We start from the raw sequence: 17,162 nt of genomic DNA, 5'->3' as shown, positions 1-17,162 counted from the left end.
ATGAATGAACGTTTCAACTTTATTAATGAATGAATAGGCAATTACAAGCAAGAGTCTTCATGAGACTTTATTACATCAAATGTACAAAATAAAGATTACAACTCTTCTTGTGGGCACCATTGACAACAAACTCCCACTTGACTCAAAGAAGATGTGTGTAGTCTTTCATGCCTAATCCCTCACGATGTTGGTCGAAGACCTTGTTCGCTAGGGCCTTGGTGAATGGATCTGCGAGGTTGTCCACCGTTGAGATCTTCTTCACTTCCACGTCTCCGCGCTGCACGATCTCTCGAATCAAATGGTATTTCCGCTCAATATGCTTAGAGCGCTTATGGCTTCTAGGTTCCTTTGAGTTAGCGACAGCCCCACTATTATCACAATAAAGGGTCATGGGCTCGTCGACGTTTGGAACAACTTCCAAATACTTAAGGAATTTTCTAAGCCATACAGCCTCTTTGGATGCTTCACAAGCAGCCACATATTCTGCTTCCATTGTGGAGTCAGCAATGCAAGATTGCTTAATACTTCTCCACACAACAGCTCCACCATTAAGGATGAACACAGATCCCGAAGTGGATTTCCTGGAATCCTTATCCGCTTGAAAATCGGAGTCGGTATATCCCGTCATAGTCAGGTCAGTACCTGAGTATGTAAGCATCAAGTTCCTAGTTCTTCGAAGATACTTAAGAACATGCTTAACAGCAATCCAGTGCTCGGGTCCAGGGTTGGATTGGAAACGACTAACTACGCCAACGGCGAAACAGATGTCAGGTCTAGTGCAAAGCATAGCATACATGAGGCTTCCTACGGCAGAGGCGTAAGGGATTTTCCTCATGTCTTCAATCTCTTGTGCAGTCTTGGGAGACTGGTCCTTAGAGAGTGAAACTCCATGCCTAAAGGGTGTTTGACCATTCTTGGAGTCTTGCATCGAGAAGCGATCCATCACCTTATCAATATAAGATGCTTGAGAGAGCGACATGGTCCGGTTTTTCCTATCTCGAAAGATTTGGATCCCCAGAATGTACGCGGCTTCTCCTAGATCCTTCATATCGAATTGCTTTGCCAGCCAGACCTTAACCTCAGATAACTTACCCACGTCATTACCAATGAGTAGTATATCATCGACATAGCACCAAAAACACAACTTTGCCTTCGTGTATTAACTTGTAAACACAAGGCTCATCTATTGACTGTTCAAAGCCAAAGCTCTTTACAGTTTCATCGAATCTAATATTCCATGACCTAGATGCTTGCTTTAATCCATAAATGGACTTAAGCAACTCACAAACCTTGGTCTCTTGACCTTCTTCCACGAAACCGTCTGGTTGAGCCATGTAAATGCGCTCGTCAAGATTGCCATTCAGAAAGGCTGTCTTGACATCCATTTGCCAGATCTCATAGTCGAGAGCTGCAGCTATGGATAGGAGTATGCGGATGGATTTAAGCATCGCGACTGGCGAGAAGGTTTCTTCATAGTCAATCCCTTCTTGTTGGGTATAACCCTTCGCCACAAGTCGTGCTTTGAACGTCTCGACGTTCCCATCAGGACCCCTTTTCTTCTTGTATATCCACTTACACCCTACGGGTTTAATCCTTTCAAGAAGGTCTACAAGTTTCCAGACTTTGTTGACATACATCGAGTGCATTTCAACTTTCATGGCGTCAAGCCAAAGGTTTGATTCAGAACAAGCCATCGCTTGGCTATAGGAAACAGGATCATCCATGTCAGAGACGGCTACAAGAGAGTCTCCATAAGACATGTACCTGTCAGGCTTTTGAGTAGCCCTCCCACTACGTCGAAGTACTACTTGACGAGATTCTGATGAGTTGGGTTGTGTTTCAGTTGGGGTAAGAACAGTTCTTACAAATGAGGTAGAAGCTTCCTCACCCAACTTTTCTTCAAGCACAATTTTGCTTCTAGGTTTCGCATCCTTCATAAAGTCCTCCTCGAGGAAACGAGCATTCGTGCTAACGAAAGTCTTATCATCCTCGGGACTATAGAAAGTAAAACCTTTGGTTTCCTTTGGATATCCCACAAACAGGCACAATTCTGACCTACTAGCCAACTTGCTAGTCTTTTGCCTCAGCACGTGTGCAGGGCAACCCCAAATTCGGATGCGGCCAAGATTCACTTTACGGCCAGTCCATCGTTCATAAGGAGTACCAGGAACCGTTTTGGACGGAACTTGGTTCAGAATGTAGGTGGCTGTTTCGAGGGCATATCCCCAAAAGGAAAGCGGGAGTGATGAGTAACTCATCATTGATCTAACCATCTCCATAAGAGTTTGGTTTCTTCTCTCTGACACTCCGTTTTGTTGAGGTGTGCCAGGTGCGGAGCGATACCTTCTTCTTTAAGAAAGTCATCGAACTCTCCAGACATATACTCACCACCTCGATCAGATCGAAGGGTTTTGATCACTTTGCCAGTTTGCTTTTCCACTAAAGCCCTAAAGACCTTAAATACGTTAAAGGTCTCGGATTTGTGTTTGAGCAAATAGACAAACCCATATCGTGAGTAATCATCGGTAAAGGTAACGAAGTATTCGTATCCCCCACGTGCCTGTTGGCTGAGCGGACCACATACATCAGAATATATCAGTTCCAGCAACTCAGTGGCTCTTCGACCCTTATCGGAGAAAGGTCGCTTAGTCATTTTTCCTTCTATGCAGGATTCACAAGTAGGTAGTGAACCTATTGCAGAGGCTTGGAGTGGACCATCCCTCACAAGTCTCTTAATCCTATCTAGACTGATATGACTAAGTCTCAAGTGCCAGAGGTATGTTGATTTTGTTAGATCGGAGGATTCAGAAAGTTTGATCCTCTTTGGCTCCCTAATTAGATCATTATCTATTTCGGTGTCTAAAAGAGAAGGTTTAGTGGGATAGATGTAGAAAAGAGCATTCTTCATACATGCATCAGTGACAAAAGAATTATCAGGAAACGAAATACGAATTCCATTCTTAATGAACTTTAAACAATAATCTTGCTCACGAAGACGAGCAACGGATATTAAGTTCTTCCCAAAGGTAGGAACAAAATAAACATTATTCAAGTTTAAAGTGCGGTCTTCAAAAGACAGCGTCACGGATCCCACAGCCTTCGCGGACACCAGGCTCCCATCACCCCATTTGAAACAAAACTCGCCTTCCTCTAAGCTTTTGGTTTTCTTGAAACCATTCAAGGAACAACAAATATGGTTAGTAGCAGCGGAGTCAAGAATCCACGTCGATACATTATCAGCTACTAAGCATGCTTCGGTAACTAGTACAATACTATGTTCCTTTGCTTTGAGATTGGCAGGACAGTTCCTTTTATCGGCCTTGTGAGGTCTCTTCTTAGTTCCAGAGGCGGAGGCTCTTTGCTCAGTAGCATGTGCCTCTCCTTGATTCCTCTTTCTCTTAGTGAGACCTACAGCAGTGTGAAGTTCCTCCATAAGCTTGGTAACAGTGTACTCTAGCTTGTTAATGGAGTAGTTCATCTTGGAGGTATCAAGAGATGCGGGGAGAGTTTCTAAGATCACATCTATGACATTCTTCCCATCAATCTCAGATCCTAGGATTTCCATTTTACTCAGATGACTAATGATCAATATCATAAAGTCTCCAACAGGAGTCCTAGCCTTCATGCGACAGTTCATAAATTATCGGACTGCTTTTTACCTTGCTTGACGCCTTTGCCCTCCAAACATCTCATGGAGATTGGTGAGCATGTCGGTGGCAGTTTCGTAATCACGATGTTGTTGTTGCAACACATTGTTCATCGATGCCAGAAAGTAGCACCTCGCAATCTCATCGGATCGAAGCCAGGCCGCTAAGGCGTCATTGTCCTCTTGAGTCGAATCATCATTCGTCAGAGGAGGACACGGGGTGGTGAGTACCCACTTGTGCTTGGTAAGGATTATGTCGAGGTTATGTTTCGAATCTACGTAGTTTTCGTTTTCGAGTTTGTTCGAGGAAAGGATGAACGAGAGAAGGTTGAGAGACATGTTGCTTATTTAAGTTGAAACAAGTTTATGATTAGTCTTTGGTTTAGGATTTAAGTTTTATTAAGACTTTTATAAAATCCAAAGGTGTTATAAACCAAACGATAATTTACTCCCTCAAGAGAAGGCCGCAAAAAATCTCCTTTTATAAGTAAATGACACATCATTAATGCTAAGCCAAGATGTCAATACATCAATTTTGACTAGCCACCTTGTAAATTGGTTTGATCACTCACATCCTTTCGCAGGGCCTCGAGGGAGGATTACTAGGGATTGAGTCTAAGTGTGTAACCAACCACTTAGTCCAAAAGGTCAACTTAGAAAAACAACCCCCCAAGGGGAGGCCTTGTCATCATCGTCTCACTCTCGGACGTAGCTCATTGAGCAATGATCAGAGCAAAGCGCCCTTGAGTACTCTCATTTAAGAGAGGGCCACGAGGGTGACTCTTAGTCCGGCGACACTTGCACTTTTCATTAGTGTTGGGGATCGTGGGTTACAAACAACAAGTATAACCCTCCCACTTAGTTTTTGGAGTTGGTTCATCGACTCTTATAAGTTCGGAAACAGATTTCCTAGTTAAAGAGCGACAGAGCGGACAGCTAGAAGAGAATCCTAGATCGACATGTTCAGAGCAGTATTAGTGCATAAAGGCACAAGGTACATACTCGATCTTTTCCTATTTTCTATTTCGGGAAAGTGCGTGAGGGAAGTGTGAACTTCAACTCACTCGAACACTTGAAAGTTTGAGATTACACATCTTTTTATTTTTCGGCTTGTCTACAAGGAGACCTCCCACTCAAATTTTCAAGAGCATATAGATTTTGAACATATGTGATATAGATATAGTTTTGAAAACATTTTGAAAACTTATTTGATTTGGATGACAAAATATTTTCAAGTATGAAAGTGAAAACGGTTTTTCAAAATTCAAACTAGTTTTGTAAAAATTCAATTTCAATTAAACTTTCAAAAATCAAAACATTTTAATCTTACACATCATGTTTATAATCATATGAAAAACATTTTTGCTCCAGAAAATTTTCTCATTAGACTTCTATAACTCATGGTAGTGGGGTTTGAAAATCCGGATTTCTAAAAAACTGGAATTTCAGCACAGCCGCGCACCTTGGAGTAAAATCGCAATATCTGGCGGCTCCCATGTCCTTTTGAGCCGAAACCGATGGCATTGGACAGAGGACAGACAGAGCTTTAATTTGATTCAAGAATAATTAAATTTCGATTTCTAAGCAGAGAGTTATGCCACTTTTAATGCGGGTTTACTCCAGCTCGAAGAAAAAGAAATAATTAAAGCTTGGTCCTTTTTAGGTGCGAAAAAGAATCGAGTGTAACGGAACGTTTTATGAAGGTTGTTAAAGCTTTTATTTGTGTTTTATTAGCAAGGTAATAACAAGGAATAAAAGAAATAACAACAAGCATAAAACGATTCAAGTAAAAATAAGAAACTAGTAAGACAAGAAAACTAGTCACAAAATTTTACTCGAAATTTCTCAAACCTTTAAAACACGTTTTTCAATATAAAAAATTAAAAAAATTTAGAACTGATTCTAGTGTGTTTTAAAAACATCCCAAAATCATAGAAAAACAACATGGTTTTTAATTTAAAGACATGAGCAATAAATTAAAAAAAATCTAAGATAACAATTCTAACTTGTCACAAAATTAGCAAACTTTCGAAAACGATTTTCAAGCTCATATTTTTAAATACATGTACATGCTAATCTTTGACCATAGCTCTGATACCATTTGTTGGAATCGATCTAGGGTTTAAGAAAATAATTAACGCTCCGGGAAGCGGCGAAATTTTAAAAATTTTCTTTTACAAGTAAAAACGGTTTTTACTAACCTAGACAAGTGCAAGTACATGTAATTAAAAACTAATATGAGCTAAGAAGTTTACTAACCTTTCTTGAAGCTTGATCTTTGAGAAGCTCTTAGAAAGTTGCAACGCTCGTCTCCCCTCGCAGCACGTCTCTCTTCCTTTCCTCGGCACCTCTAGCAACCACGAAAGTTTCTATCACTAAATCACTCGAAATAAAGGAATTAGTGAGTGGGCACTTTTAAACACTACGACTTAAGAACGAGTCTTGAAGTCGCAGAGCTAAACACTAGGTCGAGTGAGGACCTAGGTGCCAAAACAAGAAAAATCGAAAATAAACTAGAGAGAGAGAGAGAGAGAAGAGGGGCGGCAACCACAAGTTCTAGAGAGAGAAGCTCTCAATCTCTAACTTAGATGGAATGAATGAAAAGTGTGGAATGAGGCTCCTATTTATAGGAGAGGTCTCACCTTCAATAAGGTAGTTTCCTCTTCTATAGAATATCACATATTCATGAGCCAATTTCCCTTTTCCTTCATAGAGGTGCACGTCCAAGACAAAACAAGTAGTCCTTGGATTTGTTTCCTCTTTTGTTTGCTTCTCTCTTGACCATATTTGGGCGCCCACATGCTTCCTCTTAGGGGAAATTTGTTTCCTCTTTTTCTTTTGGCAAGTATCATGATACATTTATGCACAAAATATTCTCTCTTCCTATGGGTATAATGGGCGCCTACTTTTCATCTAGAAGGAGCTTCTAGAAGCTTCTTCATTTGTTCATGACAACATGAGAAAGGCCCATTAAGAATTTTCAATAAAATTCTTATGAAATGAAATTAATCCACAAGGCCCAATGATCAAGTCATGGCCGAGTGATGCATGTCATCAAATGACCTTGTCAAAAAATTTATTGACATTCATTTCATCATATGTCTCAAAAGACAAAAATACCATTTTGACAATTTTCGTTCTTGTTTTGACTTAGCTTCCAGTTTAACTATTCCTATCGATGTGATTCATGACAGTGACCTCATGGACCCTAATGAACAAAGCTTGAGCTAAAAACTTGGACTCAAAAGTTCACAAACCTTTTCCAAGTTTAGCTTAATGCCAACTGACTCCACTAAAGAGCTGACACTGAAAATCTCTCGGTTCAAATGAATTTATTTTCTACTCAAGAATTCACGTAATTATAATGAGCGGATCCACTGAATATTATCTATATTTACCCTTCATGAATGTCATCAGCTAGTCGGGATTTACTAAATTACCATTTTACCCTTCTAGCTGTTATTTCCTCAACTCCTTTGTCGCTTGTGAATAAGTTAGAAACAATGTATATGACGAGGAGCTAACAAGTCACATTGTTTCATCCAAAAGAGTCAGGACTCAATTTGGACACTGGCCTGTTCATTTATTCACACTCCAAGGAACAAAGCATGATGTGACATACATTGCATTTCAGCAATCTTGTACATGAATTCCATATCTATGAGAACTTCACAAAGTTACTCATGACATACTCACAACTTAGTACTTCACCAATAGGCCCTGTTCGGAATCACATAGTGAGTCCGAACTCTGACTTTCTCAAATGAGAATACTAAGGTGTGAAATGGCATGTCTCATTTCAGGATTAAGGTAAGCATGATGCAATTCGTACATAGTGACTTCGAGACATAAGAGGTTAAATGGTTTGTTCGTATCTTGTCTCTAGAAGTGCACTGGTCAATTCAGTACCTTCGGAAGATACCTAGAAGAACTATAGAGTCCCCAACGCTCAATGCCTCATAACCAGACATCATAGATTCTTCTAACAATCATACTGAGGTCAATAGTCCTTTGACCCTAAGATTGCGAATATATCGTTTTAAGCAAACTACGAAGAGTTTGTTCATGCAAATCTACATTTGTCTCTTCGTAAGTTGTTAAGTTTGTTTATGGACTAAAAGACTAAGGTTTTATCATAAAGCTTCAAACAAAGAAAGAATGAATGAACGTGTCAACTTTATTAATGAATGAATAGGCAATTACAAGCAAGAGTCGTCATGAGACTTTATTACATCAAATGTACAAAATAAAGATTACAACTCTTCTTGTGGGCACCATTGACAACAAATCGTTCTTCTTTCTTCCCTTTCTTTTATTTATTTTATTGCTCTAAATTATTGTTGAACATCAATTTTATTTAATATGAATTCTGTGTTGGTTTCAATATTTATTTTAGTGCTTTTAATTATTCTGTAATGTTTAGCGTTGATTATGAATTCCATTAGAGGCTAAGTTTCTTTTGGGGTTGCGATGTAGCCGGGATTGATAATGGTTGGGGGGCTCGTTAGGGTTAGATAATCATTGTTTGCTTCATTATTATGGATTGCTTGATATGAATTGTTCGTTATGCTTTCTAGTGCTTGATCACCATTAGAACTGTTATCTAGGATTGTTTAGCTACTCGAGAGAGAGTAAATAATCGTGGTTTTGTTCATGTCATCATAGTTGATCCTAGGTTAGAAAATCTAGGCAATTTATGTAATCGTTTGAACTCTTGTTTCATTGCGTGTGATTGTTTTAATAGGATTAGATGCCGAGAGGATAATAATCCGTCAATTGCATAGGTTTGCTAGAACACTCGAGAGAGGCTAGTGAATAAGTTTGATAGAGTGAGATTAGCATCCATAGGAGTAGATTTTGTTGTTCGAGCCCGAAACCCCCGTCCTAGTTAGTTCCGGTGAAATCGTGACCCCTACCTTCTCTTCTTGCAAAACTCGTATTTAACTCTCTACTTTAGTTTTATTATTGCTTTTGTTACAACCATCTTCTTAATCTTACTTGGAATTAATTAGCATAAAGTTTCAGAAAATCGCTAGAGTAACTAGTCTCTGTGGGATCGATATCCGTTACTTACGTAACACTATTACTTGTTCGATACATCCGCTTGCGTGCTAGTTATCAAAATATCGCAACAAAAGGCACGCAGGCCTACAAGCTTTATACAGAGAGTGATGTATGAAGGGATAAGAATGCAAGCTGTCAAGACAGCCTGGCAGGGATATTTCCGTTGTGATACCAATCCTTGTCAAGTCTCAGTCACCAATAGGAGAGCTACTGTTTGTACGAGAAGAGGAGAGGCTGACACGTGTGGAGTGGTCCAAGCCAAGCTGAGCGGGAAAAGCTTACTTTGGAGAAAGAGGAGCGGGATAATGGATAAGGATTAAAACGACAGTGTCAAGTTTGATCTTTTGGTTTCACTGTCGTTTTATATCACTTAATACAAGGTTAGACTGATCTAGAGATTTTTTTCAATTAATTGAGTAACTAAGCCACTAAAATTTGGAGATTTACTATATAGCCAATTTTTATTTTTTTTTTTTGTAAATTTTAAGTATATAGTCATTATGGTGATGTGTAATTAATTGGACGTTTATAGCATTTCATTTATGTCATTGGAGTCTGATAGTTATTTGCAATTATTAATGAATATTTACAACTATTAATGTTTTTTTGGATTTGTTAATTAAATTTTGTGGCTATTAACTTAAAAATTACCAAATGTTACCTACATGGAAAAACATGAGTTTTCATATAGCTATATATCTTGAGAGCCATTTTTTGGGGTAATTGGCACAATAGTCCAATAGTCCACTCTCCATTTAAAAAGTAGTCAAAATTTCATTTTAGTAACAAAATAGTCCACCTAATCCGTAGTAAATTAATAACTAAAGAGTAAATTAAATTAACTAAAAAGAGTAAACTTTACTCTTTAGTTAATTAATTATATATTGCGGGTCTGATGAGTTATATTCTTAATAAAATGAAATTTTGGCTAGAATTAAAAAAAAAAAAAAAAACTAGAGAATTGACTAATTGCAACAAATTCATAATTTTTTTTTTATCACTTATACTTAAGTATGCTTGATGCATAAAATGAAGAAAAAATTAAAGTTAATTAAATTTTAAATCATATTTGAGTAGTTAAGAGTCGTAACAAAATTTTAAATTTTGGAGCATTAAGATTCAAAATCATGCTGTAATTTGAAAATACTTATATAGAATGCTTTAATATTTTCTTTAAAATTATCTAATTAAAGTTTGGGATTTTAAAAATTAACACTGCATTTTAGCTAATGTAGCTGTTCAAAGAAATTTATCATTTTCATACAATGTAGAACATCTAAATTTACATCAGTTTTCTTTTAATTATTTTCCCAATTTTTTAGTGGAGGCGCGTGTCCCACTAACGCCCAAGTAAATCCGTCCCTTCTTGCCGCAAAATTATCAATAAACTTTTCTTGCTTTTCTTGGTATGCCTTATAAACGTGAAGTTATTTGTATAAACCCTAAATTGATTTGAGGGTACTAAGAAGGTTAATTTATTTGCTCTAGTTAAATGTGTATCATGATTGATGTTATATTATATGTGTTTTGTTCCAAGCATATACTGGGATTTATCAAGTTCTGAACCTAATTAATTTTAGCAAATCAGTGGGTGAATATAATTCTGAATGAACTACTAGATTATAAATAAAATAGAAAACCATTGAGCTAAGAAAAAAATGGGAAAAGATAGTTCAATTGTTGGAAATTAATTAGGATGGGATGCTCTATAAGTTCTCTATCTAAGTAAATCTTCCATGGATTTACTTTGCCAAAAGTATAAGCATATTTTTTTTCTGCGCCTAAAAGAAATTGATCATTTTAAAATAATAAAATCGTCTTTTTTTGCGGTCCTAAATAATTTAACTATCGATTTCCAAAGATGTATATTATTGGCTATCGTAGGGTCCTAAATAGTACGAGTTGCATATTATAAAGGGTAAACTAGCAACGTAGCCATTTTGAAACATGGTTTTTGAAATCTAGCCAACGTTTGGTAAATTTTGCAATCTAGCCATTTACTGAAATTTACGGATATAAAATACCTAATTTACCATTTTTCTTATACTTACTTGATCAAAACACTAGCCCACGTTTGACCGATTTGAATTGTATACAGCCAATTAATTTCATATTTTTTCGCAATTTAATTGAATATTTAGCTAATTTAATAGGAGATTCGGTGATATAATTAAAAGAGAAAATTTAATGCAATAAATGCACAAAAAATTTACCATAAGTAACAGAAATTAACAAATCAGCGGAGATTAACAAAAATTTACAAACATTTACACTGTATTTGCTTACACGGCTATAATTTCAGCAATTTAATTTCAGTTTTTTGAATTCATAATATGAGATTCGGTGATGTAATTAAAAGGGAAAGAAAATATTTATTTGATTGAATAAGTCAAACAAGATAATGAATACACGTAATTATGATAAAATCTCGTTCAAAATTAGAAAATAAATTTGGAAAACAAAAATATCGTATTAAATGCGTATTAAAGGAAAGGAAAGAAATCGGCTCCACCTGCACATATGTAAATTTACCATAATTAACAGAAATTAACAAAGCAACGGAGATTAACAAAAATTTACGAACATTTACACTGTATTTGCTTACACGACTATAATGTTAATTAAAGAAAAAAACGCTCAATAACAAACTTTGCTAAGTATAGAATTTTTTTTAAAATTCGAAATATAAACCGAATATAACAAATTTGGCTACAAAACCAAGTTTCAAAACGTGGGCTAGTATTTTTGAAACCAAATCAAGGCTAATATAGTAAATACCATCTTACATAAATATGACACGTCATCAAATTTGGCTAGATTCGAAAATTAAATGTAACGTTGGCTAGATTACAATTGTAATGTTTTATGTGGCTTAGATCGACTAATTTTTCTATTATAAAATTCTGACATATGATTTCTCTGATCCTCTAATTGAAATTTTTTTTTAAAGGATAAAACGATCCATCTGTTCCTGAATAGCTTCTTTCAAAAGGACTTATGCTTCCTCAGTAAATGTCTTGGTAGAGGATATGATTTCTTGGAATTTAGGTTTATTCATTTTTAAGTAAATACGTAAATCAACGATAAATTTTCTTACCTGTGCAACTTCTAATGAATCAAGATAACCATTCGTTCCGGTATAAATTGTATATATATACAAGTCCTAATTTTATTTTCAATTAGAGGATCAGAGAAATCATATGTCAGAATTTTATAATATGCAACTCGTACTATTTAGGACCCTACGATAGCCAATAATATACATCTTTGGCAATCGATAGTTAAATTATTTAGGACCGCAAAAAAAGACGATTTTATTATTTTAAAATGATCAATTTCTTTTAGACGCAGAAAAAAAAATATGCTTATACTTTTGGCAAAGTAAATCCATGGAAGATTTACTTAGATAGAGAACTTATAGAGCATCCCATCCTAATTAATTTCCAACAATTGAACTATCTTATAGGCAAAGTAATTCTGACATATGATTTCTCTGATCCTCTAATTGAAAATAAAATTAGGACTTGTACTTGTACAGTTGTACTTAAATATATATATATATATATATATATATATATATATATATATATTAGAAATATTGGTTTAGGATATTGTCTAAGTGCATGAATTAAAAAACACTAAGTTTGATGTTACCTCACATTTGAAAATCAAATTTAATGTGGAACACTTTAAGAAAATCAAACTTTTTGGTGAGTAAAACATGTAAAATACCCTTGTTAAAAACCTTCGAAACAACTAAAAAGATAAAGACAAAAATTTTGAAATCACTAAAAAAAATATAGACAAAATTTTTTAAGATATAAAAATGAAGGCAAAAATTTGCAAATATTATTTTAATACTAGTGATTTTTCTAAGTGTTTTTTTTTTTTTTTGGTCTTGATCTTCTTCATCGTTTTGAAGTTTTTGTTTTCATTTTTTTAGTGATTTCAAACATTTTACCTTTTATTTTTCTAGTGATTTTGAAAATTTTAAAATGTTATTTTTAGTGTTTTTTTTAAGTGTTCAACTTGAAGCTTGATTATTAAATATGAGGTAATAGAGTTTAGTTTCTCAAGTTTTCTAAATGAAATTTTTAGCAAAGCTAAATGATTTTTTTTTAAGATGGGTTGGTGTAAAGTTATTGGATGTAAAATAATAATAAAAATATTTTAAAATTGACATTTGAGGTAATATACGCCACTAAATTGATATGTTCTTCATTTTGTATGCCCAATTAAGGTTGTGCATAAACCCTAAAATTGATTTATATGCTCTAGTTAATTAAGTACACTATGAATCCATGATTAATGTTCATTTAGAATATGTGATCTGTCCCAAACATGTTATAAGTAAATCTTCGGGGATATATTTTGACAAAAGTAAAGGCAATTTTCTGCCTAAAAGAAATTAGTCCTTTCAAAATAATAATCTTCGTCTTTTATTTTTATTTTTTTGCTGGAAACATTCGTCTTTATTTGGCTGCCATCTTTCCACTAACTGGTACCAATATATTGCAGTCCTGAATTTGGATTGTCGGAAAAATTACTAAAATACCGATTACCAATGGTTGGAGATGGTTATATTTTTCCAAAAAATTAAAGAATTCTAAAAATTTTCAAATGAAAAATATTTGTCGATAAGAATTGACATAATTTATAATCTATTATTAACTTAATAAAATTTAACAACCTATGAAGCTGATTACCAAATTACACAAAATCGTAATTCATTGGTTTTTTTTTTTAGAAATCTCTTTTAACGGAAATCAGAAAAGTATAAAGTCTTAATTAATTATATAATATTGACAATCATAATGAAAATTATATTTACAAACAATACATTGTAATAAATACAGTACCAAACTTCATAATTTAAGATAAAATTCAAACCACAAATCAAATTTGTCCGAACAGCAAAATTTCCATTGGCTGCCAAATTATTCTAAAATAAATGAAAGGTTTACAAAATCCCCTCCTGTGATTGAAAATATAATTATAACCTCTATTTTTTTTTATTCATACGTTTACATATATTGTATATTTAATTATATGAAATATTTAATCTCAAATTACAAATAAATTATTTAAACTTTAAAAACAATGAATGTTATTTTAAGTGATTGAACTCATATCTACATACAAAAAATTGGAAAATTGACAACAATAATATCAATTGTTTGTCACTTGCCAAAAATCAATTAAAACTCAAATATTGACATATTTAATATTAAATATGTCACGAAATCAACCATGTTCATGATAAAATGTGTCACAGAATCAATCAATTCGTGATAAATATATCAATATTTGAGTTTTAGTTGATTTTTGATAAATAACAAACAATTTGTATTATTGATGTCGATTTTCCTAAAAAATAGTGTCGTCCAAATTATTTTTGGGGATAACTTCTACCTTTTTTTTTCAATGGGACGACTTCTACTTAAAAATATGTGAATAGTCTGACGTGAGCTTTAAATTATTTGTACGTGCATATTTTATTATTAATTTCCTAACCAAACTCAATTATATGAGAGAGAAATGAGATGTCCTTTACCTTAATATATATACATGTCCTATATACATGTCCTTTATCTTATAAAATACGAAAAGATCCCAAATAATCTAGAACTTTTTTGCATAAGGATAAAAATAATTTAAATACTAAATAGTTTGAATTTGATAGAACTATTTAGCCTAAAATTAATATAGGTGAAATTTGTTGTAACTAGTCAAGTTTGTCATTTTTATTTGGGGAATAGCCCAAGTTTCATTTTATTAAGTAAATAGCCCATATTTTCGGCTTAGATCATAACATCCTTGGTAAATTCGTGAATATGTTAATTTAATTAACCTACTGGAGCGAGTTAGGTTAATTAATTAACTTATTGGTTGAATATTAGTTTAGGTTCTGATTTTTTTGTAAGTAAAGTTAATTTACTAAATGATTGAATTTCGGAATTAGGTTAATTAATTGAATGCTTTGAATATCAATTGACTTAAGTTATGATTTTTGTAATTTTTTTTTAATTTCAAATCCTTCACAGATCAGTTAATTAATTAACCTAACTCACTCCAGTAGGTTAATTAAATTAACCAATTCGCGAATTTACAAAGTGTCTCTCCTCAATCCCCTCCATCGCCGCCGATTTCCTCTCCGCCGCCGATTCCTCTCCCCCCGCCGATTTCCGAGTCAATCTGAACTGTCGATTCTCCGCGAGTTAGGGATCAGCAATTAACTGTTTCTTCTTCTTCTCCACCTCCGATCTCTCACCACTCTCTCTCCTCACCAGTCCGGCCAATCCTCGCCGTACCTTCCCTGCGCCGCCAAGCAGCAGATCGCCTTCCCTTCTTCGTCTTGTTCCTCGGCACAGTGGTCGAGCTGGTTCGTTCCAGTGAGGTCGAGCATCGCCGCCGTCGGAGCTCGATGAAATCGACGCCATCTATGGCGGATCTTGACGGCGTCTATGACGGATCTCGCCGGCGACGTTAGAGATCAACAACGAAGATGGACGATGATTGGCGACGACGCGGCGGCGTGAAATGGATCGGCGGCGATCGGCGGCATGAAGTGGATCGGTGACATGAAATGGACGAAGACGAGAACGAGTTTAAGTTTAGGTTTTGGGAAAATTGAGTTTTGCTCTTATATATGAGGGTAATTTAGGTAGTGAAAGCTATTCACTTAATTTATTCAAACTTGGGTTATTCTCCTAATATTGGTAGGTTGATTGACGATTGAGCTAGTATTCTCACTCTCCCTTAATATAATGTGGCTAGTTGTTTATAATTAACAGGTAGTTATGATCAACTCGGCTGGTCCCCACGAGAGGGTGTTGGTTTTAATTTATATTTTTACAATAGTGATTTTTTTTCTAGACAATGCCAAATATAATAGCAAGAGAAAAAAAAATTAAAGTGTGAATTGGAGTGAGCATTATTCAGGGGTGGAAGAAGGAAAGGCTGATCATTATTCGAAAGAAAATGGGAATCAAACTAGGTTGGAAACTCGTTCTTCATCTCTGCTAATTCTGGTAAAGCTCAACCAAATACTCATTTAATACTTTTTCCATTTACTTATTCTCTTTCAAAGTCTCTGAGAGGTAGGTATATAGTTTGATAAATAAATTTTAGCAATATACTTTAAGACGTATATAAGAGATATGGTTTATGATGTTTTAGTTAGTTTCACAAGTGTTGTTTAATATCTAGTGATCTGGATTTTGCTTATTCAATCACAAAAGTTTTCACCTTTGTTCTTGTACTGTGATTTTTTTCTCAATTTTTTTTTTCTACTGATGTTTGTTCTTTTACATGGTAATAATGATATTGTATTTTTTTTTTCAGTTTATTTCTCAACATGTTCAATCCGGAAATAGTCTTGAAGACCACAAAAACATAATATATAGAGATCATCATTCCAAACCACAAAACCATTCCACAAACCCCATGGGTCACATGGAGTCCAACATAATGGTCTTCTTCACCTTAAAAGACCTGAAACTAGGGCAAACCATCCCGGTCTACTTCCCCAAGAAAGACCTCAAAAACGGAAATAATTTTTTCATAATATAAGATAAAGATTTATCTACTGATAAATAATAATTTTTCAGAAACTACGAATTGAGACGTAACAATACGTCTAGGTGGCGATATTATTATTATAATTTGATTAACTAATTAATATATTAGGGGTTTTCCCGAAAAAAAGAAAGTGCCCATTTTTAAATACAAGAGCCTGCGTACACGCTAACTTTTGATTAACAAATGTAACTGAACTTCCCTTGTCTTATTAAATGGCTAGTTAGCCTTTTTTACCCCCTTAACTATACCCTTTTATAAAGGAATATACCAGTGTTTTTACCCCGTTTTGAAAAATACAAATAATACAATTTAGTATAAAAAAAAATTACTACATGATTTCAATATGTTTGCATGCACATCTTATAATATCAAATTTACTTCTCAATAATGGCTGTTGAAATGTGGCGTTAATGAAATTGTAATCTCTTTGTTTGATTGAGGAGATGGATATCAAACCATTGACTCGTCCTTCACACAATTGTTTGTATTAATCATATGCATATAATTTATAATATTTCTGACGAGTGGTATTTATTAACCTTTGAAAGTTCTAAATATATTCCAAATTCAACAATTAGAACTCTTCCCTATGATTTTTATTAAAAATATTATTCATTCCTTACTATATGGGATCATCATCGGATTTTACAGCACAATATAATATATGTATTTAATATTTCGGTCTGTCTTTACACTTAATAAGTTTGTTGGCTATATTTAACTAATCAGGAAAATTAATCAATGAGTTGTGTAGAATATTTCTGTAATCTGGATCTCTTGTTTTACTTTGTATCCCTTTTAATTTACTCATAGTAATATTTGAAGCTATTTAACCTTTGTTTGCTTGTTTATTTGTTTTTTATATGTTTAA

Source organism: Urtica dioica, chromosome 8 (assembly GCF_054948205.1).
Source record: "Urtica dioica subsp. dioica isolate 48M chromosome 8, U.dioica_male_clone48M_v1_H2, whole genome shotgun sequence".
NCBI lineage: Eukaryota > Viridiplantae > Streptophyta > Magnoliopsida > Rosales > Urticaceae > Urtica > Urtica dioica.
Note: the sequence above shows the minus strand (reverse complement) of the source record.